This window comes from Haemaphysalis longicornis, unplaced genomic scaffold (assembly GCF_048455015.1).
Source record: "Haemaphysalis longicornis isolate Haplotype H1 unplaced genomic scaffold, Haemaphysalis longicornis Haplotype H1 scaffold_10, whole genome shotgun sequence".
Taxonomy (NCBI): domain Eukaryota; kingdom Metazoa; phylum Arthropoda; class Arachnida; order Ixodida; family Ixodidae; genus Haemaphysalis; species Haemaphysalis longicornis.
In genome coordinates this window covers 54,323,509-54,350,635 of record NW_027526204.1, presented here as the reverse complement: position 1 = coordinate 54,350,635, position 27,127 = coordinate 54,323,509, and the positions used below count along the sequence as shown (strand labels likewise).

The window sequence follows — 27,127 nt, the reverse complement described above, 5'->3', positions numbered from 1 at the left end:
AATATTATCCACAAAGCGTCTGTAATAGGCGAAGAGGCCTAAGAAGCGCCTAACAGCTTTTATCGGCTGGTCGGGGGAAGGCTGCTACGGCTGCCGTCTTCTCATGGTCTGGTGCGACACCGTCTGATCTGATGACATGTCCTAGGAACCGCAGCTGTTTGTAGCCGAAGTTGCACTTTCCGGGTTTTATAGTCAGACCAGCTGACTTTATAGCGTCAAGAACTAGCCGAAGTCGTTGTAGGTGGTCATCAAAGGTGGCCGAAAACACGACGACATCGTCCAGGTAAACCAGACACGTCTGCCACTTTAAACCGGACAAGACAGTGTCCATCATTCGCTGGAACGTCGCGGGTGCCCAGCAGAGGCCAAACGGAAGTACTTTAAACTCATAAAGCCCATCGGGTGTGACAAACGCAGTCTTCTCTGGGTCTCGCTCGTCAACCTCAATCTGCCAGTACCCACTTTTGAGATCCAGAGAGGAGAAGTACTTTGCATTACGCAGTCGGTCTAAGGCGTCATCTATTCGTGGAAGAGAGTATACATCTCGTTTTGTTACACGGTTTAGCTTCCTGTAATCGACGCAAAATCGTAAGGTTTTGTCTTTCTTTTATACCAGCACAACAGGGGATGCACACGGACTTGTCGACGGTTGAATCACGTCGTCTCGTAACATTTCCGTTACTTGGGTCCAGATGGCTTCTCTTTCCTTATAGGACAAGCGGTAGGGATGCTGGTAGACTGGCTTGGTCGTTTCGTCGACGATGATGCGATGTTTGGCCACAGGCGTTTGTCGAACTTTCGATGAAGTAGAGAAACATTCGCGGAAATCCTCGAGGAGGGCTGTCAGCTGCCGTTGCTGCTCTGCCAACAGGTCAGGGCTGATGTGGATTAACCCGACAAAGTCTTTCGGAGCCGATGCTTCATGCACACCTCTCCCACAGTGCAAACTTGTGCCGCTTGAACGAATTCGTGCGAGGAGGCGATGGCGGTGCCTTTTGGGACGTGTTGAAGCTCGTTCCCGAAGTTTGTCACCACCACATTCGCACAGCCGTTATGCAGGCGGATAAGGCTCCTTGCAACACAAATTTTTTGTTCTAAAAGCAAATTCATGTTGCCTTCCACTAGCCGTTCGCAACTTTCAGCCACGTCCCCCTTAACAAGGATCATTACGCTGCTTCGTGGCGGTACCACCACGCTGTCGTCCACTACGCGGAGGGCACAGAATTGCCCTGCTTCTGAATCGTTTCTGGCGATGGCTCGTTCGGTGGAGAATTGAACGGTCGATGTCTGTAGGTCGATGATGGCGCCGTTCGTTTGCAGGAAGTTCATACCCAGTATGACGTCCCTCGAGCATTCCGGGAGTACGATGAAATCGCCCACGTAGGTGTACCCCCGTATAGTAACCCTTACCGTGCATTGACCTGTAGGGGTGATTAGGTGACCGCCTGCCGTGCGAATGTGAGGCCCAGTCCAATGCGTCAGTACCTTCCTCAGCTCTCTTGCCGGATTGCTACTAATTACCGAGTAATCCGCACCTGTGTCCACCAGCGCAGTCACGTCGTAGTCGTCGATACTAACGGCGAGGTCACAGGTGGCTCTTTTCCCATAACTTTCTAGATGCGTCGGTTCCGATGTACGTCGTCGTAAACACGATGGAGGATCTTCGCTGACGGTCTTTTCAGCGGCCCCACCTCCAGAGGTCGCTGGTTTCAGTTTTCCCGATTCGGGCTGGGCGAGCGCCGCCCAGGCGAGCTAGAGGAGAGACGAGGGCTCGGCGACCTGTAACGACGAAACGATGCTGGCGTGGTTTCCGGGCGAGAGGGAGCGCGTTGCGCGAACAGATACTGTTGGATTTGGGCAGGTCTTTCACCGTTCCGAGGGCAGGGCGCATTTGGAGGGAAACATCGAAGGCCAGCACGACGGTAGGGGCACGACTTGTACAGATGACCAGCCTCCCCGCAGTGGAAACACAGTGGTAGCCCGCCCGGCGCACGCCACACGTCCGTCTTGCGTACGGCGCTCCGTCCAGCAGGAGGGGCTGGGCAGTTTCCAGGCTGACGACGAATAAATACACCAGCAGACGACGGGGCGTACGCGTCGGTAGTAGCAACGGCGACGTTCGAAGCAGCGTACGTAGGGGCTTCTTGCAGAACCGTGGAGTATGTCATCGCGCTCTCCGAGATGCGTGAGGGCGGCTGCATGTCGAGGTTCACCGGTGGTTGAACCGCTTGCTTAACCTCCTCTTTCACGAGTTGGGTCAGAGAAGCGTCCCTAGTAGCACAAATTGTTGCCGCAACGTTTCTGCCGTGTTGCCAATGTTGTGTAACGTTACGCAACGTTACACAACGTGGTGACAATGTTGCCGAATGTGGGCCAACATTGGACACATTCAGCAACATTCCCGCAACGTTTACAAACAACGTATAGGCAACGTTGTCTGTATGCACATTTTTCACGTTGCAGCAATGTTGCCAAATGTGGGCCAACGTTGGAGACATTCAACAACATGCACGCAACGTTTACAAACAACGTATAGGCAATGTTGCCCGTATGCACGTTTTTTCACGTTACAGCAATGTTGCCAAATGTGGGCCAACTTCAGAAACATTCAACAACATGCACGCAACGTTTACAAACAACCGATGCGCAACGTTGCCCGTATGCACATTTTTTCACGTTTCAGCAATGTTGCCAAATGTGGCCAACGTTGGACCCATTCAAAAACATTCATGCAACGTTTACAAGCAACGGATGGGCAACGTTGCCCGTATGCACGTTTTTTCACGTTCCAGCAATGTTGCCAAATGTGGGCCAACGTAAAATCAGTGTTGGACGCATCCAACAACATTCACGCAACGTTTAACGCGTAGGCAATGTTGCCCACATGCACATTTTCTTGCGTTGCAGCAATGTTGCCAAATGTGGGCCAACGTTGGATACATTCATGCAACGTTTAAAAACAACGCATGAGAAACTTTGCCATTTACACGCTTTTTTCGTGTTGCAGCAATGTTGCCGAATGTTGGCAAATGTCATATTTATGATGATAAACGATTTCACGTGGAGTTACATAAGCTGCCTAAAAATTCAAATGATCCCGTACAGCACACTTGAATGTTTGCGATATAGTACATGTAACGTCAGGATACGTTAATTTCGGGAGTGTGGTTAAATGTGATCAACGCGTACGTACAGTTTCTACATATTTAGCAATGCTCACGAAAAACCTTCAAATTAACATTGCCTATGTACATGTTTATCTAGGTTGCCGCAATATTGAGGAATGTTGAATGTATAGCTGCTTTCCATTGATTTATTATGTGAAACACCACACTAACCTATGTTTTGGAGATATTACGTCACCTATAAAAGTTCAAATGGTTATGCCCAATGGACGTTTTAGCCACAGTTCACTGCAACGTTTTTAGATTAGGTTGGTTTAGAAAACGTTGGTTCACTGTACCATCGCCTCGTGTACCTTAATTACTGTACTTTAGCTGCATATAATACGGCACTTACACGCACACGCACAGGCACGCACATAAATGAAATCCCCATCGTCAGCCTGTCTACTGCAGGACGAGGGCCTTCCTCCATGCACGGCACTTGCTTCGCGCCATCTCCGCGACCCCGACCTGCCCCGACATACAACCTCCCCCCCCCCCCCCTCCCTCCTCGCCCGCTCCATCGCAAGGGGAAAAAACGTGGCCGAGCTTTCTCTTCTCGCGCAAACCCTGCCGCAGCCCAAAACGAAGAATCTGACGCCCCCGCGCCGGCTCCCTCCTTCGCCCTGAGCACGGCTTTTGAAGCTCCTTTCATGGCGGCCGAGCTCGTGCGGGCCATTCAAAATGCAAAAAGGAAAAGTGCGCCCGTAGCCGAGAGGCAGCACTCGCGCCTTCTTGACTTTGAAACTTCCACTCGTCTTCCGGCACCCTCCCTGCTCAATTTGGCCTCCAACTTGTCCTTCCCATCCTGAAAATGAACAAATCTCCCAAACTTTTCTCCTCTTTTCGTCCTATTTCACTCACGACCGTTGCCTCCGAAATTCTCGAATCCATGGCGCTCGCACGCCTCGAATTACAAGTATGCACGAATCTGCAACTTGAACCCTGAGCAGCAGACGAGTTTTCCTCCCCAGCGCAGTGCCATTGGATTCAATTGCCGACCTTGTCTCTGCACTAGAAAACGCGAAGGCTACCAAAAACTGGCCTTTGTTGTCCTTTTGAACATTCGCAAAGCCTTCGACCGCTTACGCCACGAGGCTATTCACGATGCAGTAAAACGCTGCAAAATTACTCGGCCGTCACCCTCATCTCCCCCGACGTTACAAGACTGGACGAGGCCCGCCACTCCATCGCGCAAGAACCAAACAAGCAATACCCATACGCGTGGGTTGCATCATGCAATGCACCCGCTCGCATCCCAAGCATCAAATTTGGGTGACAAGAATCCTGCCTATTTAGCAGGCTCCGTAACTGGCTCCGTACTGCAGCCTCCGTACCAGTGCTCACCTACAACTGAATGAGAAAATCAACAGTCCCATTTGTTCTTCATCCACATAAATCAAGCAGCCTAAAATATAGAATCCAATTCGCGAATCAAACATAAAGGCAAACCAGATTTCGCTCAAATTCCAAATCAAATAACTACCCGCTCTTCATTTAAAATATGAGTTAGAAACAGGCCAGAAAATATTTTGGAGCTGGAAAGATGGGGATGAGGGGAGATTTGAACTAAGACACACTTTGTGTGGCTGGGGTGAATGCTATGAATGCGAATTCTCAGTGTAAGGAAAAATGTAAATTTGTGGACGTCCTAGCGATATCGCGTAATGATGTTATAACACACCTGCAGCGATATCGCATGGATGTCCACAAGCAGATGATCTTGGGTGAAACATTGTATGGACATCACATGAATGTCCTGAAATGACATTGGATATTGTGACCATTTGTGGATATCCCATGGACTTTCGTGGTTTGCTGGGTTCAGAGGCAGACCGCAAAAACCCTACATCGATGTGTGATCACTTAGAAACGCAGCTCTCGAAAAACTGCAGAAATGCATGTGGAGGAGACGCTGAGTGTGTAGATTCCCCCATGAAATCTAAAAGGAACCGTGAACGTTTCTCAAAACGAAAGAAACGCGTGGTGCCGGTCCGACGGCAGGCGTAGCCAAACTCGGCGGCAGATCCGTTTATTTTAGTCCCTCATTTGTAGGATGATCACACAGTATTACCTTAGAGTGGATGCAGCCTCGAATAAAATAATACCGCCATTCCGCGCATCGTGCGTTAAGTTAAAGCCAGGTGCTGCACCGTTCTCAGACGGTGATTTTTTTCAAGATGGCCGCCGGCTGTTCCATGAAGGAAATTCGTTTTTATTTCATTTTTTTAGTAAGTGGGTAAATTTCATCGCCGTTCTTGGTGTTAATGAAAATATACCACAAATATGGCACCTTCGATTGAAGGTTGAGCGCGAACAAAATATTTTTTTGTTCAGCAAAAACTTCCAAAAACACTCATTTATTGCTGTATCATTTTGTAAAGCTAAAAAATACACAAACAGGCTTCGTTTACGTTGGAGAACAGAATTTTAACACGTCAGGCAGGCAGATTCCCGATCATAGCCAATACTCTTTCTAGCCTTAAGTTATCGGTGTCGTGCGTGAGCTCGCATCATCCGCAATGATCGTGTTGGTAGCGGCATTTATTTGTGTTGCGCATGGGCCCGCGGCGATTTCCTCCACGTGTAAGAAATCGAACTTCTGTTATTAGTCACGCAGGCGTAATTATTATAATCATCGAAAAACTACGTCCAATAAATATAAATACAGTAGGATCGTTAAAACGAAATCGCTTTATTCGAAATATGCGCTTTATTCAAAATTTATTCTGGTCCTAACCCAAACGGATGCATTTTAGGCCGCATTACTCGAAGCGCCAGAAGAGCTTGACCCGCTTAGAGCGAAGTGGCGAGCGGAGGCGTCGCCGTGCCGCGGTGACCCAACGGCGAGTCAGGCTGTCAACATGGCAGGTCAACACAAGCTGGTACTTCGCCGGCGGTTTTCTCGAGCCGGTCATGCTCGATTCGGGTGATCCCCATTTTGGGCAAACGGTCCAAATGCGTGGTAGGGTCATTAAAACTTCGTCGCAGCACATTGATCAAGGGCGTGGACACGACGGTGCGCGAACACTGGCAATCGAACCGTAGAATTGGCAGTGTCGCCGACAACGAGGCGCCGAAGAACTCTTGTGTTGCAAACTTCACGGCTGCACAACTCGGGAAAACAATTCCCAGTGATCATGCAATGCCCCTAATGCGAAACCGATCAGTTTTCATGATTGTGCTTTGCACGCCCAATGAGCGGTTAATCTTTTTATTATTACTATTTATTTATTTTTTGAGCTCAACAAACAACCTCCGTCTCGAGCCACGGCATCTGCGGCGCTTTTCAACGCAAAACTCTCGTATAGCGTTTCGTGACGCCCGCACGCCCCCCTATAAAAGGGGCACTGCCGCTGCCAATTTTTGTGGGCGGCGACCATAGCCTCCTGCATTGCTTGGTCAAATGGTCAAGTTGTAGCAGGGGTTGCTCTCGCCCGGCAAGAACATGAAACAGCCACCACAGCTTACTCTGAATAACGTTTTGCTTCAGTGAATACATTATGGTTTGATTCCGCGCAGCTGTGGCGTATAATAAGGTAAACTGGTTTAGCTTTTCTCGAGTGGTTGCTTATATCAATATACCGCTTATAACAAATTTTTTCGCCGTCTTGCTGACTTCGCTATAACGAGGGATTACTGTATCTGTATTCTACATGTTTCCTCTTAGTTTTACGGAATAGCAAGCTCAGTTTAAGCCAATCTTTGCAGCGCGTATTTGTTTTCATCAGTAAACAATAACGAGAAGTTTGTGTTCCCCCTCGCCCCCTACTTGTTGCTTATCCCTGCTCCATTTATATGTCCCATTTGAACTTCAGCCTTCGTAATACTATACGAAACCAACTTCGCCATTTTGCGAATGCGCTCTTGGAACATCCGTGCGCTCAACGGTTCGCACCAGCCCCTGCAGGCCGTGTCGCTCATGCAATTGGTATACCGATTGTCTCATCTTACAGTGTGATTTAGTTATTCTAGAAACCCACCACGGTGGTTGTTGTGCTAGCGCTGAGTCCAAGGATTGAGCCCCAGGACGCGGGTTCGATTGCAGGCCGCGGCAGCCGCTTTTTGTGCGTGCGTGCGTGTGTGTGTGTGTGTGTGTGTGTGTGGAGGCGAGAAGCGGAAATGCCCGTGTGTTCGGGATTTCGGTGCACGTTAATTAGATTCCCAGGTGGTCAAAATTAATCCGGAGACCTCTACTACGGCGCGCCTCATCGCCTGTGTAGCGTCGGCGCGTGAAACCTCATAATCAGTAAAATTAGATATTTTAGGGCGATTTTAACACATCATTAAACTTAAAGAGCAAAACACAACTGCTGAGCACCAATAAAGCCGCGCAGCTTTCACCTTCAACTGTGCGTTGTCACGTATGGCCAACTATCGGGCTGTTTTCGTGAGTAATTTACAAATGCCACTCGGGTGCGTTTTTGTCAATGTGCATGCCGCATATATCCAGGAAACTGACCAAATGCACAGCGCCTGCTAATTAACCCAACGCGCGCGTGAAACGGACGGCGCAGCATTTCGACGTCGTAAGGCACGAATGAGAACTTGGGTTTCATTGCCGTGTGTTATTTCGCAATCATTATTTGCTGAATAAATAAATAAACTGGAATTTCAACAAGAAAATAGCTTTTTATGCCATCGTCAAATGGTATCTACTCCGACTTGAATTTACGTTCCATAGCCGCTCACTTCACCACGACATCATACCGAAATTTAACGCGGCCTCTTTACAATGGAGATGTGTTCTTTTGGGAAACGTGCACCATATGGAAAGACAAAGCGATCGGGTATACGCCGTGTTTTTCATTCGACGTGTTGGCCGTATCTTTAAGAAGTTCGCGCAGATTTCTTTCATAACTGCCTGAAAACAGCATCCAGAAATGACTTCCCAAATTTCCTTTCCTATTGTTAAAACATTGCGCGCCTTCCTTTGGTAGTAGATTACGGTTGCATTATAAAAAGGTAATCGTGCATAGACAAGGAAAATTTCCAGTTCCATTTTGCTAAGTTTTCACAAGCGACTCGCACTGTTAACTTTCTCTCTACTGACACCAAATTTTTGCTTCATGTTTTTATTCGTTAGGTGTAATAGGTGTAATATTTGGTAAATGTTGCCGTGAATGGGTATTCTAGAGATTGCGCGATTACAATGGCCACCTTCGGAAGCCTATTTATGGCCCCTTTAAAGCATGCATGGCCGGGTTGTTTTATGTTGCCGCCTGTATATCCTTAGACAAAAGTAATATCTAGATAAAAGGCTCAAACATTGCCTTGTTGCTGGGTCTTCATAATTGCTCGAAAAAAATTAATTTACTGGAGAAATTTTATATGCAAGCTATTAAATTTCTGTGCATCATATGGGTGTGCGAGCCGTACATGTCGCCAGCTAATTACAATCGTGCGTTTTCCCTTCATATATGTATACATTGCCGCAGTAATTACGGTTGATTTATGAAACGGATTCAAACCCAAAGTTCATGTTCTTTAAATTGCCCCCTTCATGTAAAATTTAGTCACTGTTATAGCCCCTCTGATCAGCGAACTTTCCAACTAGTCCACAACTTGCACCTTTGTTTGAAATAGACAACATGAAGTGGGCTGTTTTATATTTCAACTTTTCCATAGACATTTCACCTACCTAGAGCGCCAAAGTCAGAGCACCGTGATATTGTAACATATATGAAACAATAAAACAAAACAAAGACGTAACCCTGGTGTGACACCCATTTTCCAGCCGATACTGCCTGTACAAAAGCTCATTGGCCTATTTCAAGGATATTTTCTCATTATACAAACGAACCTTCCAAGTAACCTGAACATTTTTGCTTTTGTTCCCTTCCAATAGCATTGCACACACTATCTTCAGATTTTTCCTGGTGTAATTTTTCTTTGTAAGAGGTTCCAATGCATCGGACACTTGTCGCGTTCTGCTTGGCGCGAAACGAAATACAGGGCGCCATGCGTTCTCGGAAGAAGGCGGGTGCTGGGAATCAGGCACGCCGTCTCGCGCATTCCTTTCTTCCTGCATGCCTTATTTTTTGTTTTCGTCGACGCTCCGTCCCTTCTGTGTGTCGCGAAGGAAGTTTCAGCAGCCGAGCGCTAAGTTGGGGATGGCCGAAAAAAAAAAAAAAAAAGAGACCGAAAGAAAAGGCTTTCGTTCTTGGTCAGCGTTTTACCCTCCTCTCACACGCGCACACGTGCGCGCCCCTCGCAGGGGGGTCCTCCTCTCCTGCTCCTTTGCGCCTGGCAGCCGGCGTTGGGTTGGGAAGAGTGGACGAAATGCGCGCGCTTTTTGTAGAAACGAGCAGCCATCGCTGCCATCCTGCACAATCAAACGGAATAGAGAAGGAACCATGTCATACGAAATTTTGTTGTGTGGCCGCATGTTACGGCGAATATTTGCGGGCCGGAAAGTTCATAGCAACCGACCAGTGAAGGTAAGCGCTTGATTTTCTGAGCTCGCCTCGTTCTTTCGAATGCAGTTTACTTCGTAAAAGAGCGGGAACAAGACTGCCCTCCCGTTTCTAACTTCTAAGCATATCCTAGCTTTTGTGAATGCGTACGGTTGTAAAACGGGAACACGTATTCGCTTAAATTTTATGGAAAGAGTATAATGAGAAATCAGATGGGCGCTCAGTAGTAGATCTTTTGTTATGATGCTGAAATCGAGTGTGTATATGTTCTGCAAGAACCTTGATATGTACGATTGGCTTTTAATTTACTTCTCGTCGCAGCTGCTCACGCACGCGAAAAATACAACTAATAAATTTAACTTTGGTATGTTTAATTTCACGCGAGTTTTGGCGGCATGCTGTAACAGAACACAATTTAGCGTTGCAGGTAAGCCATATGTTATCAGCTGCTTATGCAAACCATCTTACGATGTAAAACAACGCCTGACGTCTTTGTAGTATTCACATATTTTCCATGTGAAAGGCTGGTCTACGTCGGATGCTTATAGCTATAAAGAAAATAAATGGCAAATAAAAATAAATAAATAAAATGATCAAAAATAAATAAAAATGTGAAAATAAAACAGCTCAAGCCAGTTTTTAGCACATTTTTCGAGAGAAAAAGGTAAAATTAGGCAACCAAGAAAATACACGGTTGTAATTTCATCTAGTTGTACATGTAATATGTTTCCCTTCTTTACAATTGCCTGTTTACTAATTTTTGTTCGTTGCGTTTTTATGTTTATGGGCATTGAGGTAATTATCGTCCTCTTTCAACGAATATTGCCGACGTACCACGTCGTCATCAGTTGGTCGGCTTCTCTTGTTAATTGAAAATTCTCTGGCAAGCTGTCTGAAGACTTTTCACTTAATCACTCAATGGCCTGCAAAGAAAGCTGTAAGGTATTTTATATAATTCAGTATTTTGTCTGTCCTTTTCTGTTTTCCAGGGATGCTTGAGAAACCAACTCAAGCGATGTGCGTCATAAAGTTGGCACGGGCATTAGAAAAAGTTGAACAAGCACGACAAAGTGAAAAGTAAAGAGGCCTGTTTTGCTACAATATTCCTTCCTAAAGGTAAGGTTTTCTCCATTAGCTAAAATTTGCTTCACTTCAGTTTTCTGAACCACTTCTATACACTCTGTTCTGTTTCAGAAATACCAGCACCACAACATTGACGCACGAATAAGCTCATCTGGCAGCAAGCGTCATCCAAACTGCAGGTGAGCTTCTGAGCACCCTGTGTGTTAGAGCAATGCCCTTTTGTTTGTTTTCCAGGAATGGCAGTCAAACCTCATTTGAAGTGCCAGTACAAGAAAATCGATGAGGCCATATTGTATGCCAAAAGTCCTGGTGTTCTGAGAGGTGAGACATTGTCTATGCTGTAACAACTTTGCAACTTCTCCTAAACTACAGCTTTTTTTCATTTCGCAGAAGCGTGGCAGTAACAACCCCATGTTACTGGGTTCATGGCCGTCAAGTATGTCATCAAACTGACTTGTCAAGGCAGAAGAACGAGCAAGCCCAGGAGGAGAAAAACGAAGACAACGGCTGAAACAGCGTACTTGCGAAATTCAATTGCTTTAACACAATACGTATTCGGATCGATTGTTAATGGTAAAATAAAACGCACATGTTATTTCATCTTAAAGAGTGTCAGTGTTGTTATTTACGCTAGCTGGCATGTTCCTTGCTTTAAAATTCTGCCATTTCTTAGTTTGTTATTTTGCCGGACTGCCTTAATTGTGTGTGTTGGTCAGTGTAGGGATCAAATGTATGGACATGCAGCCTAAAATGCCAGTTTATACCTTTCAGGAGTTTATGCGGACGAGGTTTGAAGTGCTCGCTTATCATGCAGTCAACAATCGTCTATCTAGGAAAAAGTTAACTTCTAATATTTTCATCTAGTTATTGTTGCATGTATATTAGATACATGTAATTGTAAGTTACCTGTACATTGCTGCAATATTATCGATTCGTAAGAGAAACATTGCTTGAACGTCATATCAACAGTGCGCGGATGCGACCCTCGTGGGGAAAAAACGTATCTGTAAAGTCGCGGTAACGTTGTAGGAAGCATCGCTTGAACATGATAGCGACGTTTTCTAAATGTTACCCGCACGTTGGAAAAATATAGCTGGAAAGTTACCGCAAAATTGTATGAATGTTATTGCAACTTCATAAAAACATTGCTTGAACGTTGAAGCAACGTTCTTTGTATGCTAACTGCATGTAAACGTGTGGATCTAAAGTTGCTGCAAGATTGTAGCAATGTTATCACAACGTCCGAATGGTACAGGAATATGCTTAAATGTGGTATGCACGTTGCGAAAATGTAGCTGAAAAGTTGCTGCAATGTCATCAGAAAACGTCTCATAACATTGTTCAAATGTGCCCTGCACGTGGCTGAAAGGTTGCTCCAAGAGTGTAGCAACGTTGGCGAACGTCAGAAACAACGTTATCCAAACATTAAAACAACACCCTTAAAACGTTGCCCCCATGTTGGAGCAATGCTAATATCATGTTGACGCAATGTTTCTGGGAAACATTGCACTAACGTTAAAAAAAGCGGACATTAGCCACGTTTTGGCAACGTTAAGGGGAAACGTTGTGGAAATGTTCGGGCAACATTCTGTGCTACCAGGGGTACGTCGGCGAGGCCTGAGGCAGTTGTAGGAGGTGAAGCTCCTCCCTAATCACTGAGCGGATCAGCTCCCGCAACGTGTCAAGACTGGTCCCCGAGGCCGCAGCAAACACGTCCACCGACGCGCAAGCCGGGTGGCGGCCGTATTGTCTGGCACGCTGTTCTAGCGTACTTTCCATCGTCGTCGCTTCCGCAAGAAACTCAGTCACGGTACGTGGGGGATTGCGCACAAGCCCAGCGAAAAGCTCCTGTTTCACACCTTGCATAAGGTGACGAAGCTTTTTATCCTCAGCCATGCTCGGGTCTGCACGTCGGAAAAGACGGGACTTCTCCTCGTAGTACATCGAAACGCTTTCATTGGGGCCCTGGTTTTTCGAGCGCAAAGCGGCTTCAGCCTTTTCTTTGCGGTCACCCCAGGCAAAGGTCTTCAGAAATCTGCACCGGAATTCATCCCAGCTTGTGAAATCTGCTTCGTGGTTTTCGCACCACGTCCTCGCGCCGTCTTCCAAGGTGAAGTGCACGTCATGCAGCTTCCGCGCTTGATCCCATCCAATAAATCTCGCGACCCGCTCATACAGCTCAAGCCAATCCTCCGCGTCTTCGAAGGCGTCTCCATGAAAACTTGGAGCCTTTCGCGGCTGTTGGAACACGCACTGACATGGCGTAAAGTTGTCGCTTGCCATTGTTGGGGCCGTAGGGTGTGCCGCTGCTGCCCTGGATGTCGCCGCCGCTGCCCTGGATGTCGCGGGCAGAAGTCCGTACTCAGGTGATGCACCTCGAATCCGACGACTGGTGCGTTGATGAACGGGCGTCAGCTCTGTTTCATGCGCCCGGTCTTCAGAGGCGATGTCCTCGCTGTGCATGCGAGATTCGCGGCTGGTACCCAGCACCTCCACCAAAAATGTAGCGTAAACGTAGCAACTGGTCAACAGTAAGGGGTATAGTTTAATAAGAAATATACCAAAAACCCTATAGCAGTCTAATGGCGTCTCTGCTTGCTGAGGGAAGCCCGCGCGAGAGAGAAAAGTCCTCTTCCTCCTTTAGCCGGGGTGTTCCCGTGCACACCCAATCTCGCGCGAACGAGGGATTGACGGCACCGCCCTGCGCTTCTTGAGTGCCTCAGAGTTGCCTTCTAATGACTTGACTGTGGCAATATGGAGTTGTGAATGTACACAGCCGAGAGCTGGCGTCATCGAGACGCATGTGATGAAAGGCTTGGGCAGCATCCAGCAGAGTAAACACGGTCGCGCAATGTCGCCTCGAGAGAAGAGTCGAACGTCGGCATCTGGTAGTGTGGGCACTTAATGGCCTCGTTGAGTTTCCGGGGGTCGAGGCAGATTCGCAGGGAACCATCTTTTTTGCGCACAACAACAACAGGGCTGACCCAGTCAGTAGGCTCAGTGACCTTGACGATCACTTGCTCTTTTTCCAGTCGCTGCAGCTCCTGCTTTACTTTATCTTCCAAGGCTGATGGAATCTTGCGAGGTGCCGAGATTACAGGTTCTGCATTTTCTGCCAGAGTTATTGTGAACTCCCCTGGGAAACGGCCTATCCCCTCGAACACATCCTTGTATTCGTTGATGATGCTTTCCGGTGTTTCATTCTTTTCCTGGATGTGCTCAACCGTGTTGCAGTCAAGTTTGTCAAGTCGCCGTATCAGCTTCAGTCTTTGGCAGGCATCTAAACCCAAGATAGCAGCAGTTGGCATGTCAACTATGCAGAACTTCAATGTTTCTGATGCAACGGGTGTGCTGCACTGGAGAAAGCTTCCCCCAAGTAATGGCAGTGGCTCACCGGTGTAGGTGGTTACGTGGGCGCCTGGACTGCTCAGCGGTGGTGGGTCTCTCCACTTCTGCCACTCCTCAGCGGAAACAAGGTTCACATCTGATCCGGTGTCCAGTTTAAACGAGATGGGGTGACCGTTGACGGTGACTGTTTGATGCCATGAGGAGGACCGCTGCACAGCGCGAACAGTCAGCACATCCAGGGACAAGGGTCCGTCCTCCTGCAGCTCTCGCACGACACGAGCAGGGCGCGGTGGCTGCCACCAGCGGGGCTGTTGACACAGTGCCGCATAGTGATTGGGCCTGCCGCAGTTGTGGCACTGTTGTCCAAATGCTGGGCACTGACGTGGCTGGTGTCGCTGGCCGCACCTGGAGCAGGTTCTTCTCACATAGGATTGATGCTGCGAAGGCTGGCGGCCCATGGGTGCCTCTGCTTGGGCTAGGTCCTGCATGACTTGAACGTTTTGTGTGTTCGGCGGGTCGCGGCGATACATTGCGAGCACTTCAGGTCGCGACGATTGCATGTCTTCGGCGTAAGCTCTGGAGAGTTGAGCTGTCATGCACTGATTCACAACCTTCTCGAGAGTGAGTTTCCTTTCGCGCAGTAAGCGCTCTCTTAGGGCATTGTCCCGGATTCCCTGAACAAGCCGGTCGGTGATCATTCTGTCACGTGCTTCGCCAAAAGCACGTTGATCCGGTTGCTTCGCGACAGCCTGTGCGAACATCTCAAACGTTTGATCCGTTGTTTGCTTCATGTTATGAAAAACGTAAGATGCATGTGTTGTATTTTGGTACCTTTCGAAGTGAAGGTCAAACCGCTTGAGGACGTCTGGGAAGTTCTGTTGCTCATCAGAGAGCGCGAAGGTGTTGTACGTCTGTAGGAGCTCTTCTCCACCGACATGAAGCAGCAGCGCTATCCGCGTTTCATCTTCTTCCTTGTGGTATTTCATGGCTCGCTCGTAGACCCTGTGCCTTTGTTTCCAGTCGCTCCATGCCTCTGCCGGGTTGGAGCTCGCCGAAAATGGTTGAATCGCGGGCAGAAACGACGCCATCGCCGGAAAGAATGCGCTCACTTCGTTGTATACACCACTCCTGACACCATGTTATGCGTGGGTTCTGTTGGTATGCCAGATTCAAAGAATACGCATGAGTGGCATGGGCTGCTGCGATGAACTGCGGCCATGTTATATTCATTATCCTGGTGGCCCACCCAGGGTTGCCAGAAATAAACAAACAGTTATACATAGGGGGCACTGCTCACTGCCACATAACACATACTAGCATGTAGCGGAATCCGCTCGGCACTCGCGCGCATTCCTTTCTCTCCGGTCTGCCGCCGGAGTGACGACGAGAGTGCGCCTTTGTGAAAGACGCGCATTGGCGACGCCACCGCCGGCTTAGGGTCCTGCCCCCGCGCTCTTCAATGGTCGCCTTTCGGGGAAGTGCTTAACTTGCTGCCCGGCCGACTCCTGACATTAGTCCTGGCGCCGTTGTCGTCTGCTCGCTTGGGGGGCCTTTTTCCTTTCTCTTTTGAAGGAAGCGGGGGTTCCCCTTCTTTCCCTCGTCGAGGTAAGATCTCGGCGCACGCATGTTTGGAAAATAAACAGTGTTGTCTTGAAACTGCAAACCAGCTCCACGTTTGCTTTCTCGCCTCCTTCAGCAGCCGATATTCCGGGCTGCTACAAAATTGGTCACCCGAACAACGCTTTGACGAACACGCCGCGATGAGCTCCGACGACAACACTGCTGCCTCCATGCCTGCAGTCTTCGCGGCAGAACAGAACCTACTAAATTTTTGGCCTAAAAATCAGCCGCACGGCCGCCTGCACAGCGACCGTGCGGCTCGCTCAGTGGGCTTTTCGTATCTCCGGCGCGTTTTCGCGTCCAATTTAAATAAAAAGTAATAGAAACGGAGTGCCTGGAATCGCTGTAGAACTTTGGTCGCGGCTAGCTGCCAGATGAGCTGACGAAATCACGGCGCCTCCGCCGCCAACGATCGGGTCGTTCGTTCTCGAGAGCAGAAGCTCCGCCCTCCGGCCCTCCTGTTGGAGCGGCGAGCCGGGCGAGCAGGCGAAAAACGCCGGCAGTGCGGAAGCGGCAAACACAAACTCGTGACGTATTTCGATGTTGTTTATTTACACAATCTCCTCGGGATGTCGATTGCGCGTGGTCCTCTGCTGGCTGCTCGGTTTCGTTTCGCACACTTTAAAATTGATTTTAAATATGTTCTAGGCTGTATTCGCCGCTGATATTTTGCAGATGATGTATATGTGTTCGCACCAATCTATCTCCGAAGTTATCTCGCCTTCAAAATTTTGTGTCAGTGCCCCGTTAAGTATTTCCGCTATACTTCTCCTCACCTACGTATTCAACAACAACAGTTCCTCCTACTCAGAAGGGGAAATTCGTCAGCTCTCATTCATCTCTGAGTTTTCTACAGACATCCGCCACGTTCCCGGGGTCGAAAACGAAGCAGCTGAGGCCTTGTCTCGCGTCAACACTTCCGGCACAAAAGCCCTGGACTTCGAGGCGATGGCCGCGGCTCAGCGGGAAGACACTGAGTTGACGTGACTGAAAGGTGGGGGATATCTTCACCATAGCTCAGCAGAACTGAATGCACTCACTCACACTCACTCAAAAAATATATCTATCCTAACGCACTCACTCGCACTCGCCACTCCGCCCTCACCACGCGCACTCACGCTCGCCATTCCGCCTTTACTACTCAAACTCACTCGCGCTCACGCTGACCCCTTGCCCCCCTACTCGCACTCACTCATGCTCACCACTCCGCTCTCACAACTCGCACTCACGCTCACTCCTCCACCCTCACCACTCGCACTCACTCCCGCTCACAACTCGTCGTCACCATTCGCACTCGCACACACACGCTCGCCACTCCGCCCTCACCACTCGCCCTCACTTGCCACTTGTCCTCACCACTCGCACTCACGCTCACCACTCGCCGTCACAACTCGCACTCACTCACGCTCACCCCCACCACTCACACTCGCTCGCGCTCACCACTCGCACTCACGCTCACCACTCGCATTCGCCGCTTACACTCCCTCGCACTCGCACTCACCACTTGCAATGGCCATTCACACTCACTCGCAACCACTACTCGCTTCCTCCACTCCCACACACGTACAAATATTTTCGGTCATGAAATACTTACTGATTTGAGCTAAAATTTACCTTTCTCAGGAACGGGGTCTCCCTTTTTCCTGAGTATATATTCGGTTATTATAAGCACATGCCTTGATATGTGACTTTCAAAGCGGTAATCATCGCTGGATTCTTTTACGAAATGAACAAGTTCTTGCAAATTTGCCTGAAGCCATTCATCAAAACATTATTATTGTCTATGCTATTTCGCTCAGATTCTACACAAGAAAAAACACTGAAAATTTTCACAGCGGTGGCAAACATAACAGAAATAGTCCAGTCAGGAAGAAAAGATTAGAAAAGCTGTTGCCATCTGTCAAAATACTGGCTAGTGCCCGCAAATATTCCTATCTCGAAGCGCGCTATCCGCGCCACTAAAATTGCGCAGTCAATTCGCTCTGGAACACCCCCCAAACGGTTTATTTCAAGAGTAATCCCAGGTGAAAAGGGCACATAGCGAGAGCGTCCAGCAAAACACCGCCACGAAAAGATTGAAAAAGGCAAGCAAGGTGGCGGAAGGCTACTGGAGCGCTTGCCCTTGAACGCTTGGCGGAGGCAAGGCGCGGGAGAGAGGCGGCGCCTCGTGGTCGCGCCAAATCGGTGCCGCCTGACTTTAGCGCGGGCGTCCTCATGGAGCCGACTTGCCTCCGCCCGCCTCCCTCCGTCCGCCTGCCTAAACGGCGCCAGCCTGCCGCAGGGCAAAACCGCAGAGTGATCCTAAACTACACCGTCATGCGCCCGCACCGGGCACTGAGACAAAAATTGCTTGGGTTTGGGCGAGTTGGCTTTCCATATCGACTTGAAATTTCAGCTTGAACAAAAAAACGACAGGACTTAGGAAGGAAACACGGACAGAGTGCTGACTATCAACTGAGTTTACTAACAAAAAGCGGGAACATATATACAGGAAACATTGCACAACATTGGCACAGCGCGACACTCTTTTTTCCGAGATTAGTTAATGGGATAATCGCTAAGCAATTCCAGTTCTTTCTCTGTCAGCGCCACGGAAGCTGTGCTGACGCACTTGTCACCTTTCTTGCTGATGGCTACTGCTTCGACGACCTCACGTGCGAGGCGATTGCGATTGCGTGCGAGGCGATTGCGGCCACAAAGTTCGACGTTGAATTCCGTTCCGCGCCATAGTATCGGAGTCTGGCACCTGGCAGGCCGAAGTGTCGAACTTTCTGGCCATGCACCTTGCACGAATTGAGGTGAGAGACCCCTACATGATCGCCAACTCGAGAGACGTGTATTCGTACCTAGAAGGAGACAAGGGGCGGGCTGTTTCGGGCTTTTCGGTGGACGTCCAGGATCTCTATTACTCTATACCCCACGCCAAACTGATGTCTGTACTCCGAGCAACGATGGAGGAACACGGCCTGATTTCCTTCCAAAATGGAGTTGGAATGTCCTGTGACGCCTTTTTAGAGCTGCTCAACACGTACTTGCGATCTACCGCAGTGTCACATCAAGGCCGTAACTCGCGGCGCCCCCTACCTGTCCAACCTATACCTGGCGGAGGTGGACCGACGCATTCAGGAAAGCCTGGAAGGAAAGCCAATTGTGGCCATTTTTCGTTATGTGGATGACTATTTGGTTTTGTGCGCGAATGACCTGAATAGTGACGAACGCCTGAAGGGTGCAATCATGGGGAGTTTTGAAGACAGCGCCCAGGGACTATCCTTCGCACATGAACTACCGGAGAATGGCCACCTGAGGTTTTTGGACCTCAGCCTGCGGTTCGACAAGGGGCACATCTGCTGGCGGTACGAGACACGGAGCAGTAAGGGCTTCTTACCCCAAGACTCGGCACACTCCAAGAACGTGAAGCGAGCGATTTTAACCATGGCTTTGCGCTCCGCCATTGAGAAGTCTTGCGCGCATCAGATGACATCGAGCTTCAACCGGCAGGTAACCAGGCTGTGTAACGCCGGCTACGCGGAAAGCCTCCTGGCGGCTGTGAGCGAAAGCCTACTACAGCGTGTGAAGGGAAGAAATAAGAGGAGACAGAACGTGCAGCGCACGAAAGGGAATACCGTGGTAGTTCCCTATGTACATGGCTTTGCCCACAACCTCAAAAAAATTGCAGCCAGGCAAGGTGTGTTCGTTCTCTGCAGTGCCCCCCAACAAGGCGTATCAAATGTGCCGACGCGTAAACAACGAAGCAAGAGGGGAGACATGCACCACCAACCATCGAACAAAATACGCTGAATGCCAGAATGAAGTCGTATACAGCATCCCATTATCATGCAAAAAAGTCTACGTGGGACAAACCGGAAGGTGCATTAATGACAGGGCACGTGAACATGCCGCCTCACTCAAGACAACGTCATCCGGCCACTTACCATTCCATTGCCGCACTTGCCCCAAATGCACGGCGCGCATCGACGAGATCAACGTGCTTCGAAAGAAGCGCAATCGCCTCGCACGTGAGGTCGTCGAAGCAGTAGCCATCAGCAAGAAAGGTGACAAGTGCGTCAGCACAGCTTCCGTGGCACTGACAGAGAAAGAACTGGAACTGCTTAGCGATTATCCCATTAACTAATCTCGGAAAAAAAGAGTGTCGCGCTGTGCCAATGTTGTGCCATGTTTCATGTATATATGTTCCCGCTTTTTGCTAGTAAACTCAGGTGATAGTGTGCACTGTGTCCGTGTTTCCTTCCTACGTCCTGTCGTTTTTTTGTTCAAGCTGAAATTTCAAGTCGACACTGAGACAAGTTCACGTCGAAAGTTAGAAAGCGTTCTCATCTGAGCTCTCAGCTAGACAGTTCCCGGCGAGACAAGGAGTCGCAATCGCTAACACTAGGTTGGGATTTATGAGCCCCCAAAGCGAGAGGTACACTTAAGAATCACGTCGGAAGTTTAGGGTACAGCTGTGTACCAGACTACTAGACGGGTCCTGCGGCGGGAACAGTCCCGGCCGTCGTTTCTCGAGCGGATTGTGCACGCTCCTAGGATAGGAGACTTTGACGGAGTTGGAAAGCTCGAGTGACTTGTACGCACTTAGAGCTAGCGCCTACCTGAAGTTTGAAGTTTTTCCTTCTGTTACTCATGTACCCACTTACTCTAATTTAAATAGTTAAATATTAACTCTTCATTTCCCTTCATCAGCTACAAACGCCTCGACTTCGTCAATTCGGTCACCATCTCCGAGAACTTCAACACCATCGCCCTGCGAGCCTCCCACCAAATCAGCCGGAGCCCGGGCGATGGGGTTCCTGATCGACACCGGACTTCAGGGAAACGACCATCATCAATCTTTACTTCGTTCGTGAATTCACAAGCCCAATCTTGCGCCGCCTCATTGCCCTCGAGCGCAGCATGTGCCGGGGCCCATAGAGGTTGATTTGCGGAAGTTGGTGCATATCGGAGATCGCCGCGGGTGAAGCTGCTAGCGTGCGAGGACTACCCAGGCCGTTCGATACAGTGCGATAGGCGTCCTGACTGTCCGTGACAATGGTTCCTGGTATTCTGGAGGCCGTGATCTGTACTATGGCCAGGGCAACGGCGCATTCCTCAGCAGCCGCTATGTTCGGCGTTGGAACGGTGCAGGCTGTGAAACTGGCCTCTGGATAGTTGCAGGCGACCGCGCAACAGTTGGGTCGTTGGGTATAAGACATAGCGTCATTTGGACTGCTTGCGGAGTGTTTTGGTTAGCTGCCGAAGTGTGCTTGCCTCTCTGGATGCGGATTCGGGCTCATGTTGCGAGATAGCGGGGTCGCGTGTATGGCTGTTTGAACATTCATCGGTAAGGAGCAAACGTCCGGGGTTCGTAGCGCTATGGTGATCCCCAAACGCGTCAGAAGCGCGCGACCTTCCGCAGATTTTGATAGACGTTGACTGTGCGTCGTACGCACTGCTTCTGTAAGTTCAGCAATCGTGTTGTGAGCTCCAAGAGCTGAAAATAACGCCGTGGAAGTGGTGGGAGGGAGTCCAGGGGCCTGCTTTATAAGCTTTGCGGAGGAGGGCATCGACTTTCTGTGTCTCCAGCTTTGAGATCCGAGTTCAAGGTAGCGTAGTCCCAGCCGAAAAAAACCATTGGCCGAACAATTGATCCAATTTGCCACCCAATGGGTCCAAATGGAAACCCAATGGGTCCATTGGACCTATTGGAGCGATCCGAATTGGGCCAATTGACTCGATTAGGATGGCCAGTTGGCCCAATTGGACCCATTGGCTCCAACTATAAAGTTAATATACTGACTGCTCCAACATGATGACCCAATCGGGGAGCCATTTTGGATAGTATGTGGATAGTATTCAATTACGACAACAAATGGCTGAAATTTAATTCTCTCTCTCACCCTTAATTTGAAACCTTCAGAAATGTTCAAAACTTCAAACTTTACAAATGTACATTTATGAGGCAATTAATTTTGATATTACAATCAGCAATTCAAGATAAAGTTCTTAAAAAAACATAACAAACAAACACTAATGAAAACTTTCCGACACGAGTAGCAAAATTGTTTTGAAATAAAACCCCGATCCAATCCAATCGAATCCAATCCATAGACGGATAGTGGATAAGTGGTATTCAACGTCATGTTCAACGTGGTGTTGGTGGTGTAGGTAGTGTAGGCGTGTTGTTCGGTTGCACACGCAGTCTTCTCTGACTGCATTGCATTGGAAATGTAAGGTGGTCTGCAAGAGTGTAAGTGGCGACGATTATGTCGCACACCCATAGCAGTGTGTTTCAAGATGCATCTTTACGCTGAACGCCGCTAAGCCTCGCACCGAAGGAAGAGTGTCTCTGTTTATGTGAGTATACTGTTTATATGTGAGTTTTCCTTGCCATTTTCACTCATAGCGTGAGCGTTGTTATTAAGAATTAATTTGTCTGCCTAAATAAATTTTAGGGCTGTTCATGTTACGATTGATGGGATCACGACATCGCCGCGCAACGCAGTTCGCCGTACATGGGACGTTGTTGAAGAGGTGAGCTCACGCCACTCAACATTTCAGTGCCTTGTTGTTTTAATGCGCGAAACTGCGGTTTATTATAAACTTAACCCATTGTTCGCTTTTGCCACTCACTTTGTGAAGGTCCAGCCAGCCTGCGGCGAGCGGAGCACGGCATGGACAATGGCTTGTGAAAAATTGCTTAAACGATGAACTGTCTACATGCTGTGTATACAAACAGTAATAAAGATATTCATTCATTCCAAGGGTTCTTGTATTTGTGATACAGGTAACCAACGCACTGCAGCGGCAGCTCAGATGGAGTGGCTGCGGCAGTGGGATGAACCAACTAAAAGTGCAACAAGTTGGCGGCCAATGGGAAGACCTATTGGCGTTCCAATGGGTTGGCCAATAGGTCGTCCATTTGGACGGCCAATGGGTCGCCCAATTGGCCGGCCAATGGGTACGCCAATGGGTGCCTAAAACATTATTGGCCGACCATTTGGTCGACCAAATGGCCGATCCATTGGAACGCCAATAGGTCGGCCAATGGTTTTTTTCGGCTGGGGTGCGTACGCAAATTCAGCAACTATAAATGTGCGAGCTAGTCGCAAAAGTGTCGACTCAGGCATTCCTTGGCACCGGTTTGCCATCCGGGCAAGCATTCGCCCTACCTGCTGGGAGGAGTGTGGGAGGGTCTCGATCGTAATTGTGTTACACCCGTTGGCCTGAATGGTCAGGTCAAGTATGCGGAGTGAAGTCACTTTGGGAATGGGATGCCCTCGGTTTGTAGGTATATACTTGGATGAGTTGTGATCCCGAAGGTTGACGTCGTCCAGGATGTATGGTAAGCAAAGCCGATTTCTGCAGGCAGCAGGTAAGTCCTTTAGCTCTTACCAGAGTTTCGATCGCGTACATGCCCTCCTGAATTAAGCGTTTCCTGTATACTGCCGTCCGAGTCCCCCGCCATCCATAGAGTGATATCAGCGTAGAGGCTGTGCCGGAGCTGCGGTATGTCTTGCAGAGCTAGGTTAAACAAGAAAGGGGATAGCACAGATTCTTGCGGTGTTCCCCTAGTACCCAGTGGATTACGTCAGGCCTAATATCTCCCAAGGTTATGCAGGCTGTGCTACCAGTGAGTAACGCTTCAACATTGTTTAAGGCGCGGAGGCCGACATTGATGTCAGTGAGTCCTTGGTAAATGGAGGCGAGGTGAACATTGTCAAGCGTCCCTTTAATGTCGAGGCTGAGTATAGCTCTTGTGTCTCGGGGTGACACACCAGTGCCTTTAACTATTGATAGGGTTGGAATAGGACATCCTGAGTTGACCTGCCTTTCCTAAATCCATACATGGTCTCCGGTATGAGATGGCTGTCGTCCACATACGTGGTGAGTCGATGAAGTACCATATGTTCAAGAAGTTTGACAAGACAAGAAGTAATCAAGATGGGGCGGAGATTCTCTTGATAAATGGAATTGGCGGGAAGCGCGAATTAACACGAGAAGAACAGAAGAAACCAACATAGACGAGACGAAGCGCTACTATCAACTGAAATTTTATTTTGAAACAATAGCTGCTTATATACAATGGTGTCACTGAAACACAAGGAAGATATCATAGAGCCTAACGTGCCACGACATCGAGAAGCATATGCTTCTCGATGGCATATGCACGTTCGTGGGACCGGCGGCCAGATAGTTCGCAATCCCATCTCCTGCGCTGCGCTAAGTAGGGAGTGCGATATTTCTGTTTGCACTCTCGGTCTCCTGTTTTGTATCCTTGCCCACATATGGTGTGCACCGTGGCTTACAGGGATGGATGCCCCGGTCCAAGGTTACGTGTACCACACTGAAACACTGTACCGGCACGTAGCCACAGGGTTTAGGACACACGTCGACCAGATGCCCATACTGTCCATCGCATACTGCGTGACGTTTTTTATGCAGATAGCACTTGTACTCGGTCCCTCGGTAATAGACGAAGTACGGCACTTCAACATGATCAAAGGCTATAATCACCGAGTGTGTGGTGCCTAGCCTAGGTGACGTGCCTTTAGGATAGTTGAGTTGCAGGAGTTCACCAAGTTTCTAGTTATGGTTTCCTCGTCAACTGTGTCCGGAACGTTATGAATGACGCCTTTCGCCGTGCCCTTGGAGTGTGATGTGTGCTCACCACAAGCACGTTGCGGAGTGTTTATACATAGAGTGCCTTCTGCCGCAACCTCACGTGGGATGCCAGCTGTGGAGCAGATGCTATTGAAGAGCATCGCCTGGCTGGTGAGAGTTCAACACCTTGAAGATCATGAATCCATATCTTGACTTGTTCAAGTCAAGACGATCCTTGGGGCGCATAACTACTTTTATGTCAGTAGAAGGGAGTTGTGTGGCCTTGCGAACTTGGTCGCGTCCTCTGTTTAGTGATGAGGGAGCGTCGCCTGGACCCTTCCCTCAAATAGCTGCAGTGCCGGCGCCACGTTTCCCTTTGTTCTCAGCCGTCAGTTTACGTCAAGAAGAGCTTTTTGTCTTCGCCGGCGAAAGCAGTCCATCCAACTCACGCCATTGTGATACTCTTCGGGAGAAATGTACTCACCGGGAACTTCAACTGTACTCATGTTGCTGGAGGTAGTACAGGTTCCCCCTGATTATGAAAATTTAGGACTAGAACTGGACGTCCGGCGGACATCCAAAATCAGTATTTTGTTATCCCCTGGGTGTCCCCTGCACATTTCTGTCTGGAAATGTCCGATTTTCAACATTCGCCGGATGTCTGAAAGTCGGGCTCGGACGTCTGTCGGACGTTCGTACCACACCCCATGGCCAGCATGCATGCAAAGTGTTTCTGTGTGGAGGAAACACTTCATGATTCAAAAGTTTACTATTTTTGTGAACCATGTGCAAAATCTGCAAACTCGGCTATGCTATCTTTGTTGTAGCTCGCAATATTAATCGACTAAAGCAGCTGCCTTCTCTTTAGCACTTAAAACAGAGAGGTTTACGTCACAGCAAAGGGTAAGAAAGAGAAAGACTGCATGCCACGTCGCCATTCTCTGTTGGCAAAAAGGTAAAAAAAGAAATTAAGGCCTTCTGCTTATCTGCCGCAATTGGTGCAGCAAACACACACCAAAGGAGGCCCAGCCACATGAGTAACCAAAGTCTATTCTCGTGCCAGGGCTTTCCTGTTGGCCATCATTTTCACAGAAAAATTGCCCATCTGGATTAACTTTCTTGAATTTTTGAATAAACATTTTTTGTGCGAACATTTCTTGAACAAACATTTTTTGTATTGCAATGAGTGATGTTGGCCATCATTTTCACAGAAAAATTGCCCATCTGGATTAACTTTCTTGAATTTTTGAATAAACATTTTTTGTGCGAACATTTCTTGAACAAACATTTTTTGTATTGCAATGAGTGATCCATTCATGGCTAAGGGGGGAAATATTAGAATTTATATGACTGTCATAAGCAATCCATTCCATAGGCAAACATACATGGACACACATACCAGTGTGCAATTCGTGTACCAATGCAATTTGTTTCCCACTGTGCAGACTCCACAATCTTCTTGCTAGTGCGCAATGACCCATTGTTATCACACCGAAGTTGCTTTGTAGGCAATGCTTTTCAGACATACCTAGAACTGGGCATTCCATGCCTATGAAGTCTTGCGATGTTTAATCCTTTTTGACACTGCAAGCGAACAGCTTTTCATCACTGCAATATTTGACTGATATACTGGCAGACATGGAATTTTTCCGTGCATTATGTCATATATACAGGCATATGTGCAGCAAGTGGTTGAAATTCTCCCACATAAATTTAAGTGGCCTGTGAGGGCAGCTCCTTCTGTCACCCTCAAAAATGGGGTGCACGGAGGAGGCAAGGATGTGCAAGACAGAAAGCACTAGCATGTTGGCTGCATGGAGGAGGCAAGGATGTGCAAGACAGAAAGCACTAACATGTTGGCTGCAAAGAGGAAAGGATGTGCAAAACAGAAAGAACTAACACGTTGGCTGCATGGAGAAGGCAAGGATGTGCAACACAGAAAGCACTAACATGTTGGCTACACAGAGGAGGCAAGGATGTGCAAGACAGAAAGCACTAAAATGTTGTAACCATGTAACGGTGGCAGTGGGAGGAGTGCAGGGAGCGACGGAAATGTGGGAAAACACCAAAAAGCAGAAGTGAAACTAGCCACAAAGAAGGGCTAAGAACCCATGAAATTTGTGTGCACAATAGTCCCTGCGAGGACGGCCACACGACACTGCTAAAGCTTTAAGGGACCCTGCAACACGTACCAGCGACTACTAGGAACGTATTTTGGGGTAAAGTCTATTGTCCCAGCTATCCCCTCAAGCAAGAATTATAAAAACCCCCTCACTATCACCGAAACTACGTGCAATGAGAAATCGCGCATAATTGTTCCCTCTCAACTCGACTGCGGAAAACGCGACAACGCTGCGTGCTCTCTCCCAGAGATGGGGGTGGCTCGCGGCATTCTCTTCCACAGCCTTCGATATATCACAGGCCAAGGAGTTTTCTCCTTTTCTCCGCAACGTGGAGGGTTCTATTCCCAGTCTGGCGCCACAAAAAAGCAGGCATGTGCTTGCAAGCGCACACTCCGGCTGGTAAGGCGTTTTTGAAGCAATAAACGTTTGTTGTTGAGTGGTCTGGTTAAAAGGGAAGTATTGAGCTCATCACTCAAACTTCGTGCGCAGTCAAAGCACAAAAAGTTATTAACAGAAACGGCAAAACTGTGCCTACAGCTTCAGGCATAGAAGAGATGAACAGGATGGCAAGTTTCAAGATAGAAGAGATTCGCACACAGCACTGACGATGGCATATCGTCACAGGACATGCGAGAAATTAGCCATGGAGTTGACCAGTGACAGCCGATAGGACAGCCATGGCCTCAATGACGTCGTTTAGGCCATTCCAGGGGTGCATAATGAGGAGAACTGAAGAGAGCGCGGTTGGTTTTTCCACGTCTTTCACAGGATTTGCGCG

General features: G+C 48.6%; 1 protein-coding gene across 1 annotated transcript in view; it reads left to right on the top strand.

Annotated features, from left to right (window-relative positions):
* LOC144158543 (uncharacterized) overlaps nucleotides 1-27,127 on the top strand; it is a 159,819-nt gene that overhangs the window by 70,894 nt on the left and 61,798 nt on the right. The gene's annotated exons all lie outside the window — the stretch shown is intronic.